This window comes from Arachis stenosperma, chromosome 4 (genome assembly GCF_014773155.1).
Source record: "Arachis stenosperma cultivar V10309 chromosome 4, arast.V10309.gnm1.PFL2, whole genome shotgun sequence".
NCBI lineage: Eukaryota > Viridiplantae > Streptophyta > Magnoliopsida > Fabales > Fabaceae > Arachis > Arachis stenosperma.
In genome coordinates, this window is record NC_080380.1 from 136,343,487 (window position 1) to 136,355,541 (window position 12,055).

At 34.7% G+C, this 12,055-nt stretch overlaps 1 non-coding gene and 1 pseudogene across 1 annotated transcript; one reads left to right on the forward strand and one right to left on the reverse strand.

The window, feature by feature from the left end:
- Positions 1–213: 213 nt before the first annotated feature.
- On the forward strand, positions 214–321 carry LOC130977664 (small nucleolar RNA R71). Its single transcript, XR_009085347.1, has one exon. It is a non-coding gene; the product is annotated as a small nucleolar RNA R71 (small nucleolar RNA).
- A 3,693-nt stretch (positions 322–4,014) lies between these two features.
- LOC130975630 (2-hydroxyacyl-CoA lyase-like) lies at positions 4,015–6,701 on the reverse strand (annotated as a pseudogene).
- Positions 6,702–12,055: the final 5,354 nt, after the last annotated feature.

A 12,055-nucleotide genomic window follows, 5' to 3' on the forward strand; every position in this document is an offset into this window, starting at 1 on the left:
CTCAAGAACTCCTTTCTTCTGATTTGTCCCATTGTTCACAGGATTCCTTTCAGAAGTGTACATGAATTGGTTATTTGCAACCATTTCAATTAGTTCTTGAGCTTCTGTAGGCGTCTTCTTCAGATGAAGAGATCCTCCAGTAGAGCTATCCAAAGACATCTTGGATAGTTCAGAGAGACCATCATAGAAAATACCTATGATGCTCCATTCAGAAAGCATGTCAGAAGGACATTTTCTGATTAATTGTTTGTTTCTTTCCCAAGCTTCATAGAGGGATTCACCTTCCTTCTGTTTGAAGGTTTGGACTTCCACTCTAAGCTTACTCAATTTTTGAGGTGGAAAGAACTTTGCCAAGAAGGCATTGACTAGCTTTTCCCAAGAGTTCAGGCTTTCTTTAGGTTGTGAGTCCAACCATATTCTAGCTCTGTCTCTTACAGCAAAAGGGAATAGCATAAGTCTGTAGACCTCAGGGTCAACCCCATTAGTCTTGGCAGTGTCACAGATTTGCAAGAATTCAGCTAAGAACTGATGAGGATCTTCCAATGAAAGTCCATGGAACTTGCAATTCTGTTGCATTAGAGAAACTAATTGAGGCTTAAGCTCAAAGTTGTTTGCTCCAATGGCAGGGATAGAGATGCTTCTCCCATAGAAGTCGGGAGTAGGTGCAGTAAAGTCACCCAGCACCTTCCTTGCATTGTTGGCATTGTTGTTGTTTTCGGCTGCCATGGGTTCTTCTTCTTTGAAGGTTTCTGTTAGGTCCTCTATAGAGAGTTGTGCCTTAGCTTCTCTTAGCTTTCGCTTCAAGGTCCTTTCAGGTTCAGGGTCAGCTTTAACAAGAATGCCTTTGTCTTTGTTCCTGCTCATATGAAAGAGAAGAGAACAAGAAAATATGGAATCCTCTATGTCACAGTATAGAGATTCCTTGAGGTGTCAGAGAAAAAGAAAAATAGAAGGAAGAGGGAGAAGAATTCGAACTTCGTGAGATAGAGTTCGAATTGTGCATTGAGGAGGAGTGGTACTCCATAAATAGAAGGATGTAAGAAGAGGGGAAGAAATTTCGAAAATTAAATTAAAAAATTTTAAAAACATTTTGAAAAACTTTAATTGATTTTCGAAAATCAAGAGTGGGAAAGAAATCAAGTGATTTTTGAAAAAGATTTTTAAAAAGATATGATTGAAAACTATTTTTGAAAAAGATGTGATTAAAAAGATATGATTGAAAAGTTATGTTTTAAAAAGATATGATTAAAAAGATATGATTTGAAAAACAATTTAAAAAGATTTGATTTTAAAAAAATAATGACTTGACTAATAAGAAAAGATATGATTCAGACATTAAACCTTTCTCAACAAAAAAGGCAACATACTTGAAATGTTGAATCAAATCATTAATTGATAGCAAGTATCTTTGAAAAAGGAAAGAAATTGATTTTGAAAACATTTGATTGAAAAGATTTGATTTGAAAAAGATTTGATTTTAAAAAACTTTGAAAACTTGAAAAAAATTTGCATTGAAAACAGAATCTTCCCTCTTGTGCCATCCTGGCGTTAAACGCCCAGAATGGTGCACATTCTGGCGTTTAACGCCCAATGCTCTACCTTTTTGGGCGTTAAACGCCAACCAGTCACCCTGGCTGGCGTTTAAACGCCAGTCTGTCCTTCTTCACTGGGCGTTTTGAACGCCCAGCTTTTTCTGTGTAATTCCTCTGCTGCATGTTCTGAATCTTCAGTTCCCTGTACTATTGACTTGAAAATAGAACCAAGATCAAATAAACAATGCATGCAAGACACCAAACTTAAAATGAGACATTGGACTCAAACAAGAAACATAAAAATATTTTTGGTTTTTATGATTTTTATAATTTTTTTGTGCTTTTTTTCGAAAATTAAGTGGAAAAGAAAATAAAGGTATCAAAATTCTTAATAAGAATTCCAGGAATCATGCAATGTTAGTCTAAAGCTTTAGTCCAAAGGAATTAGACATGGATAACCGAGCTTCAGCAGGACATTGCATTCAAGAGCTAAATTGATGAGAATCAATCAGCTTTGGTGATGATAAGAACATCACCTTGAAACACTAGAATTCATTCTTAAGAACTCTGAAAAATACCTAATCTAAGCAACAAGATGAACCATCAGTTGTCCATACACGAAACAATCCCCGGCAACGGCGCCAAAAACATGGTGCACGAAATTGTGATCATCAATGGCGCCATCAACATGGTACGCTCATTGCAATCTCAACTCTCTATCACAACTCCGCACAACTAACCAGCAAGTGCACTGGGTCGTCCAAGTAATAAACCTTACGCGAGTAAGGGTCGATCCCACGGAGATTGTTGGTATGAAGCAAGCTATGGTCACCTTGTAAATCTTAGTTAGGCAGACTCAGATGGTTATAGATGAAATATGAATAAAACATAAAGATAAAGATAGAGATACTTATGTATATCATTGGTGAGAACTTCAGATAAGCGTATGAAGATGCTTTGTCCCTTCCGTCTCTCTGTTTTCCTACTGTCTTCATCCAATCCTTCTTACTCCTTTCCATGGCAAGCTTATGCAAGGGTTTCACCGTTGTCAGTGGCTACCTCCCATCCTCTCAGTGAAAATGTTCAACGCACCCTGTCACGGCACGGCTATCCAACTGTCGGTTCTCGATCATGTCGGAATAGAATCCAGTGATTCTTTTGCGTCTGTCACTAACGCCCCACAATCGCGAGTTTGAAGCACGTCACAGTCATTCAATCATTGAATCCTACTCAGAATACCACAGACAAGGTTAGACCTTCCGGATTCTCTTGAATGCCGCCATCAGTTCTTGCCTATACCACGAAGACTCTGATCTCACGGAATGGCTGGCTCGTTTGTCAGGCGAGCACTCGGTTGTCAGGTGATCAACCATGCGTCGTGTATCAGGAATCCAAGAGATATTCACCCAATCTAAGGTAGAACGGAGGTGGTTGTCAGTCACACGTTCATAAGTGAGAATGATGATGAGTGTCACGGATCATCACATTCATCAAGTTGAAGAACAAGTGATATCTTGGAACAAGAACAAGCGGAATTGAATAAAAGAACAATAGTAATTGCATTAATACTCGAGGTACAGCAGAGCTCCACACCTTAATCTATGGTGTGTAGAAACTCCACCGTTGAAAATACATAAGAACAAGGTCTAGGCATACCCGTGAGGCCAGCCTCCCAAAGAGGGTTCAATCATAAAAACATGATTAAAAGATTCTAAGATTGAAAGATGAAAATACAATAGTGAAAGGTCCTATTTATAGAGAACTAGTAGCTTAAGAATGAGTAAATGACATAAAAATCCACTTCCGGGCCCACTTGGTGTGTGCTTGGGCTGAGCATTGAAGCATTTTCATGTAGAGACTCTTCTTGGAGTTAAACGCCAGCTTTTGTGCCAGTTTGGGCGTTTAACTCCCATTTTGGTGCCAGTTCCGGCGTTTAACGCTGGGAAATCTGAGGGTGACTTTGAACGCCGGTTTGGGCCATCAAATCTTGGGCAAAGTATGGACTATTATATATTGCTGGAAAGCCCAGGATGTCTACTTTCCAACGCCGTTAAGAGCGCGTCAATTGGGCTTCTGTAGCTCCAGAAAATCCACTTCGAGTGCAGGGAGGTCAGAATCCAACAGCATCTGCAGTCCTTTTCAGTCTCTGAATCAGATTTTTGCTCAGGTCCCTCAATTTCAGCCAGAAAATACCTGAAATCACAGAAAAACACACAAACTCATAGTAAAGTCCAGAAAAGTGAATTTTAACTAAAAACTAATAAAAATATACTAAAAACTAACTAAATCTTACTAGAAATATACTAAAAACAATGGCAAAAAGTGTACAAATTATCCGCTCATTAGTTATGTAATTTTTATTATTGAAATTTGAAATCTAAAAAAAAACCATAGAAAACATAATTTCAGTGTAATACAGATAATCTATAAATCAGTTATTGTGTTGTAGCCTCCCACTCCCATTCTCTGAACCAGCATAAGATCAACAATAAAGAGCAGAATTGAGTTCATCAGGTGTCCCAACAAGATAGTCCACCAAAAGCTTCAATCAAAGCATGGTAGCCTATAGCCTGCTTTTGAAACAAAGAAAGTCGGAGTAGGATCATCTTTGTGAGGTCCATTCAACTCTTCGGGGATTCTCCTGTCACCACCATATACACCTCCAGAATTTTCACTCCACATTCCTGGATTAAACCATTACAAACAGCATCAATAGTCACCGACTCTTTTATGATTTAGTTTCCAAAAAAAGGGACTCTTGTAAACAATCCTGACAAATTCAGGACAACAAGATTCGTTTATAATTTACCTTTACCATTGCTCAGTACTCAGTACTCACTAGTAACTAGTAAAAAAAATCTCCTAGAATTTGGAATTTTGGGTTGTCGCATAGTAATTACACCAGCTTATGTAATCCTACCTATCACAGAACAACTAGCTATGGATAGAAACATAAAATAGTTCATGGAAGATCCTAGTTCAAAACAATTACAGTAAAAATTTTTGCTAGCGTTTTACGATTTGTGGTTAGACCTTAAGTTGTTTCTATAAACATGTATTTGAGACATGCGTGAATCAATAGAGTCAATCATCATATTCTCAATTTCATATACTTTTCATACTGGTTGTTACTTAACAATGTTGTATAGACTAAAATAAGAACAATTCCACTATATGATAGATGAAAACATAACTAAAGATAAGGACATCAATAAGTATGGGTTCAGCAGTATATACCTCAACTTCAATGGTACTAAATCTGAATCCAAAATCCCTTTCAACTGCAACAATAAGTCAACCAGGACAAGCCACTGCAGCAGCAATGCAATAACCGAGGCCAACCCCTATGGTCCCCCAAGTCCCTGAATCCAACCTAGTCCTTAACTCTGTCTGAACCAACACAGCCCTATCTACATCCATGGTGTTTGCACCCTCGGACACCACTACTGGAGCCGGGCTTCCGACTCCAAGAATTGCATCTTTTATGATCCTCGTTGGTGTTAAGAAATTGAATGGCACAACATCCTTAGCAATCTGAGCCTACATCTTTGGCGCATTATCCTTAGACTTCTTCCATATAGCTTCCCCCAAGGGTGGTTCCTGAACAAACAAAAATATCATTCTTAATATCCTTATTCAGAGTCTCTACAACCGTTTTTGCATTACCAACCAAATCCAAATAGGATTTCCTCAGCTCAATCTCTTCCTCACTAATATATATATATATATACCTTAAACAATTACATAAAAAAATTCAAAAATCAATTAAAAAAATAGGTATTCAACCACTGCTATATTTTTTGTAATCAACTCAAAAATTATTATCTCAAAAAAATTATCATATGTTTAAATCTGTTTCGTCAACTTTAAAAAAAACAAAAAAATTTAACTCGTTACCTGTTTTGGCATATTGACTGAAGGCAGCAAGGCACAGCCCAGTGAGGGAATGCCACGAAACCCACGGACGAACAACGTGGAGCAGAGCAGAGCAGACAGACGAACACTGCAGAGCATATCAGAAGTCATGAAAGACCACCAACCGACGTACGCTCACACCGCCACGGACGATGATGCAGATGGATGATGAAACCAACGAATGGAGGAGAAACACCAAGAACTTACTGTTTCCTATTTCGCCGTAAGAGGGGGAAAAGAAGATAAAGAGATTCGTGAAGTGAGGAAGAAAAGAAGAAAAAGAAGAACAAAGAAAAAAGAAGATGGAGTGCGTATTTGGCTTGGTGGGTAACGAGTTCACGATCATGGTGGCGAACAAGTCGACGGTTCATAGCATCCTTGTGCACAACTCCAACAAAGACAGAGAAAGTTAGGGCTAGCAAGGGATCTCTCATTTTGGGGACCAAGGACTGTTTTGGCATTTTAAAAAAACAGAGAGCTGTTTAATTAGTTATTCTAAATTAATGATGAGAATATTCTATTTTTTAACAGAATATTCTGTTATTTTAAACGATTTTGTCACGGCATGGACTAAATTGAAAAAACAATTAACGTCTAAGGACCCAATTAAAAAGAAAAAAAGTATAAGGACCTAATTGAAAATTTGGTGAAACTATAGGGACTTTCAGAGTAATTAAACCAAGAATAAAGGAAAGCCAAGAAAACAGCATAACTAGCTCCTGACTCAGTCTGCGAAGCTAAGGCTGGCCAGAGGATATATATATATATATATATATATATATATATATATAACATACATAAGTATTCCCAAAATGCACCAAATTACCAAAATAAACTCCTATCTCTCCCTCAACCTCTATGAGGTGCAGCATACACAAGTTACTTGGAGAGTAAGCTAGATACATATATACATATATACAAACAGTAAACCAAAATACACCCAAGGACTACTTCGCTTCCCAAGATCCAGACGTCTAGCGAGGAGCCTCTCGACCTGTATCTGAAAAACAACAATACAATATGTAATGAGAACCGGAGGTTCTCAGTATCGTAAAAGTGCCACGCGTATAATAAATAAGGTCCTGAGAATGCCATAGGCAATCCTAGAACTCCGTTATACAATTATCCAACTTAATCACTAAACAGAAGCTATAAACAGGGGTAGGTATTCTAAATCTACCTAACTTATTTAATTTCAATCCTAATCTAACAACAAACCATTTTCTCCATTTCCTCCATTCCTTCATCATCCATAATGTAACAGAAACAAGCAATCAAACAAGTTCACGCACAAATAATGAGCAGATAATTACAACTAGCAAGTATAACAGGTAGCAAGTGATATATATCAATTAGGCAAATCCAGAAAATGCATAACAATCAAAACAAACAAATGCATATGATGCATGCCTGTCCTATGGCTGATGGGGCCCATCTGTCGGTTATCCAGCCAACCCGACAAGTCCGAAACCTTAGACTGTCCCCCGTCGTGCATCCCCAAGAGCATATGCATAGAGTTCACATTCAATCATCATATAATCACTCAATGGGGCTATCCATTTCCGGGAATTTATACATGCCCGATCACCCTTACGACGTAGGATCAACAGAGTATCGAGATTCAACCTGGAACACATGGTGGCGAGTCATGGCTCTTACCCAGAGAACTCGTATCTCAGACATCATCATTCATAAGCCATTTCATATTTATAATAATTATGTCATCATTTATCAAACCATGGCATTAAACTTCCTTTAACATTCTCATCTTTATAAAGCTCCTTATTTTACCTCTTACTTCACTCTCAAGTTATCTTATTTTCCTAACTTCAACTAACTACTAGTCTTAGTACCATACCTGAAGCCAAAAAGGGAAGAAAATGGAGGTTTAGAAGTGGAAAATTGGTTTAAAACAGTCAAAACAAATTTTTGGCAGCAGACAGCATCCACGCGTACGCGTAGGCCACACGCACGCGTGGAGCGTACATCAAGTCACGCGTACGTGTGAGTCATGCGTACGCATGAATATGCACACACGTGTACGCATGCTTCTCGCACATGCGTCGCCAAAATTCCACGCCACGCGTATGCGTGGGTGGGCGTTATTTTAAAAATGGGCAGAATGCCTAGAAAGCCTGCAGCAAACCAATTTTGGCTATCCTGAACACAGATTTAAACACTGAACTTGCAACATCCATAATTTTCCCTACAAAATTCCATTTTCCACAAAGTTGATATCAATCAAAAGCTTTTAAAACTATCTTTTATTTGCAACAAATCACAACTCAATCAAAGTTTGAGGAGAAAGTTATGGACCTTCAAAGTTCACACAAAATCACTTTTTATCAAAACTCTTCCAAACCCCATTTTCACCACATTCACAAATCCTTACCTTTTAAACCTACATATTGTTAACATACATAACCAATCTCAACTCATCAACAACCATTTCAAGCTACCATTAACCACTCCAATGAGCCATATCCACAACTTTACATTAACATATATCATATCTACATATATAAGCAACCCTTTACATAAACCATTCTATTTAAGCAATTATCAACCCTTCACATGAACCATTCCATTAATGCACTCATCAATCCTTCACACACATTATTCCATTAACACATTTATTAACTCTTTATACATTACTCCATCAACTCATATAACAAATCTTTATTCACGAACACCAATCATAATCCATCATAAATAAAAATAAGAGCATACCGTTAATAACTTCCTCACCTCAAAATTCCAATACATGTCTATCAACAAATCTATTCCAACAACATTACAAAACTAATCATTAAGTACAATAACCAATTCAAATTATCTTATGGTTCCTCTAACCTAAGTTTTTACAACACCGTAAATATTAAACGTGCGAAACTTAAACCATACCTTGGCTGATTCTCCGCTCAACCTGGAACACTTTTAATTTCATTTTTCTTCAAGCCCTTGAGGCTCCAACACTACCAAGCTCAAATTTCCAGCCTCATAGCTCCACATCCAAGCTTCCAAAATCACCAACAAATTTCAACAAGCATCAACATTCACATACACACTACCTAAACCACAATTACCACATCCAAACATAACAAATCAATATTCAAATGCCTAAATTCAGAAATTCCATTAGGGTTTGAGATCTCTTACCTTTATCCACTGATCCTTGAGCAATACCCACAAGGAATCAAGTCTAGTGGACTCTTAAAATATAAAAATCATTAAGGAATTGAGTTCCTCAAACCTTAAACCTGAAATTCATATACCAGCAGAAATGGAGATAGACAAACACGATTTACCTACTTTTTTGTTTGGATAGAATTGAAGAGCTCGACGAGCCCGACACGTGGGTGCAAACGGCTCATCAATCGGAACTTCGGATCAAAAGTTATCAAGGTTTGAAGATGAGGTTAGGGTTTGCTTCTTCTTCTCCCCTCCCATAGTTGCATTCAGGGTATTTGATGATTAAGAGAGGAGAGAGGGGGTTCTTTTAAGTGTTTTATGCTGAGTTGGGTTGGGCCTTGGGCCCATTTTGGGTCCGGTTCAACTGGTTCGGTCTGTTTGACCTAATCTTGGGCCAATTTTTTCGAAATTGATATCAAAATTCTCATTTCAATGAGCTCTATCCTATTTTGATATTAGCTTTACATTTTTAGCTTTTCTACTAAAAATTTAATTTATTAACTAATTATTTACCGGTTTTAGCGGAGTTTACAGGTTCACTATAAAAAAATGTTAAGTACCATTAGATTTAGCAATAGACATTATTGTCGGATTTAGTGATAGATTTTTTGAAATATATAAATAAAAATTTGTTTCTCGGATAAATTACTGTGAAATTTAAAATTTTGTTGCTAAATTTGACAAAAATGGAGACGCAAAAATTAATTTTATTAGTGCCTGAAATTTTTTGCCGACAACAAGATTTAGTGAAATGCATCGTTTAGGCAATGACGAACACGCACTTTACCGTCGAATTTTTATGCCGGTAAATCCGACAGTAAATTTAGAATTAAATTCAAATGCGAAACTCTTCTTCTTTACTCCTGCAAACTCTCTATCTCTCTTCTCTTCTTCTCTCTCATCTCTCTCCCTCTAGTCCAATGAAAAAGGGTGCGCCGCCAGCACCTAGAGTTGTCGTTGCCACTGGTAAGCAAAATTGTCGTTGCATATTCTCGTTGTCACTGTTGCTGGAGTCTCTGTGGAAAGTCTCCGCTGTGTCGCTGCTGTTGGTGTCTGTTACCGTTGATCAGAGGTCGTCGCAATCACCGTGGCTGAGGTCCACCGCGCCAAGGTAAGGTTGTTTTTCATTTTTTCTTTTGGCTACTAAACCCTAACTCCATCACTATAGGTTTCACTGCTTCTTCCTATCATCATCACGTTTCCACCACTATGCAGTCACCATTAGAGATAATTTTTTTATAATTTTTTGTATTTTTTAGATTTTTTGTTTAGGATTTTGTTAGGAATTTTATTAAATTATTGATTAAAACTTTTAATGAAGTGTGTGATTGGAATTTGTTATATTAATTTAGTGTAATTAGAAATTAAATAAGGTTAGGTAGCTAGGGTGTAATTTATGGTTTATTTTGAGTTGATGGTATTTTGGATGATTGTTAATTTTTTGAGTTTATTATTGTCTAAGTTAATTGATTTCTGAGTTAATTAGTGTTGATTGTTGTTAATTATCTGAGTTAGTTTTAACTTGTTAATTTTTTAAGTTAATTATTGACTTATTGTTGATTGGTGTTAATTTTCTAATAAGTTTATTGTTGTCTAAGTTAAATATTTTCTGAGTTAATTAGTTTTTAATATTCTTAATTCTCTGAGTTAATTTTAACTTGTTAATTTTTTAAGTTAATTATTGACTTATTGTTGATTGTTGTTAATTTTCTGAGTTAATTATTTTTTGAGTTAATTAGTGTTGATTGTTGTTAATTCTCTGAATTAATTTTAGCTTGTTAATTTTTAAGTTTATTATTAACTTATTGTTGATTGTTGTTAATTTTTTGAGTTTATTGTTGTCTGAGTTAATTGTTTTCTGAGTTTATTAGTATTGATTGTTGTTAATTCTTTGAATTAATTTTAGCTTGTTACTTTTTTAAGTTAATTATCGACTTATTGTTGATTGTTGTTAATTTTACTAAGTTTGTTGCAATTTACTCATTTGAATATATGAACTTTGATTTGTTTGTGTAATTATAATTTATGTGTTGATTATGTTTATAGTTTGTAATTGAAGGTGTACAACTTGCTATTCCAAAAAATGCTCTTGTAGATATGCAAGTTAATAGATATACCATTTGAGAGTCATACATGTGTAAGTTAGTGAATTACTTAAAACCTTAAATAGATATCTTATTTTTCATATTGAACTTTATGCAAGTTCATCTTTTTTGAATTTAGAGTATATGTTATAGTGTTTTTTTTCATATACGAGTAATTATTTTTTTTCTTTATTCTTAAACTTTGATATATGAATTTATTTGTAAACTTTTAAAAAAAATTATAGATAAATTATTATAGAAAATTGTAAAATTTAAATTTTGTTAGTTTAAAAATTATTGAATTTAACTATTTAGCATTATATACTGAATTTGTAAACAAATTAAAAAAAATAAAATATAAGATTATCGTCGGATTTATTGAGAAATAAATCCAACGGTAACAAGCTCTATAGAATTTTGCCAATTAAAAATTAATATATATCGCTAAATTTGTTGGTTTTTTTTTTTTTTTGCAGTGATGGTGGAGATTCAAAATCTCTAAAGGGCCCAAAAATATGTAGAGACCAATGACAATCAACACAAAATAATTCATCATTGCTATGTTCATCATATATTGTAAATCAACCTTTGTTTTCATTCAAAATGTATAAAAGAAGAAGAATTTAGATCTTTTAAAATAAAATTTTTGTAAAATGAAAAAATAAAAAATTAATTATTATTAAATTTATAATTTTTATGATATGTTTATCTCATTATCTTAATTTAAAAGTGATTATTAATTCTTTATCTTACAATTTTATCAATTTTTTATTTTAAAATATCTTGATCCATTCTCTTCCTTTTATTAGTTGTGCTACCTTTATACATTAATGACAAAAAATAATAATATAAATAATATATTGATTTGTCTAATAAAATAAAATGTTAAAAAATTAATTTAGTATTCAAAATTTATTGAAAATTAAAATATCTAACTGAATTTTTTTTTTAAAAACGAATTTGGGGGTATTGCTCTTTTTAAATTTCTTTTGGCTATTCACAAAAAACAAAAATCGTCAAATTTTAAAGATCAGATAAATCCCCATCTCTTTTACAATGAATACCCTCTCTTATCTCCTCTCGTATTTGCTTCGATGCTTCCCTTCCTCTATTCACCAAATTATATATACATACACTAAAAGTGAAACAAAATATTTATTTTGAAATTAATGAAATTACAATATTATGCCACACAAAATGACATATACAATATAATTATTCCAATAATATAAGAAATTAGTAGTAGAAGAACATATAATAATATTACATAAAGATCAATAAATAATAATCAACGATGAAATATTTGATCATTCCACACACGACAGTGAGTGT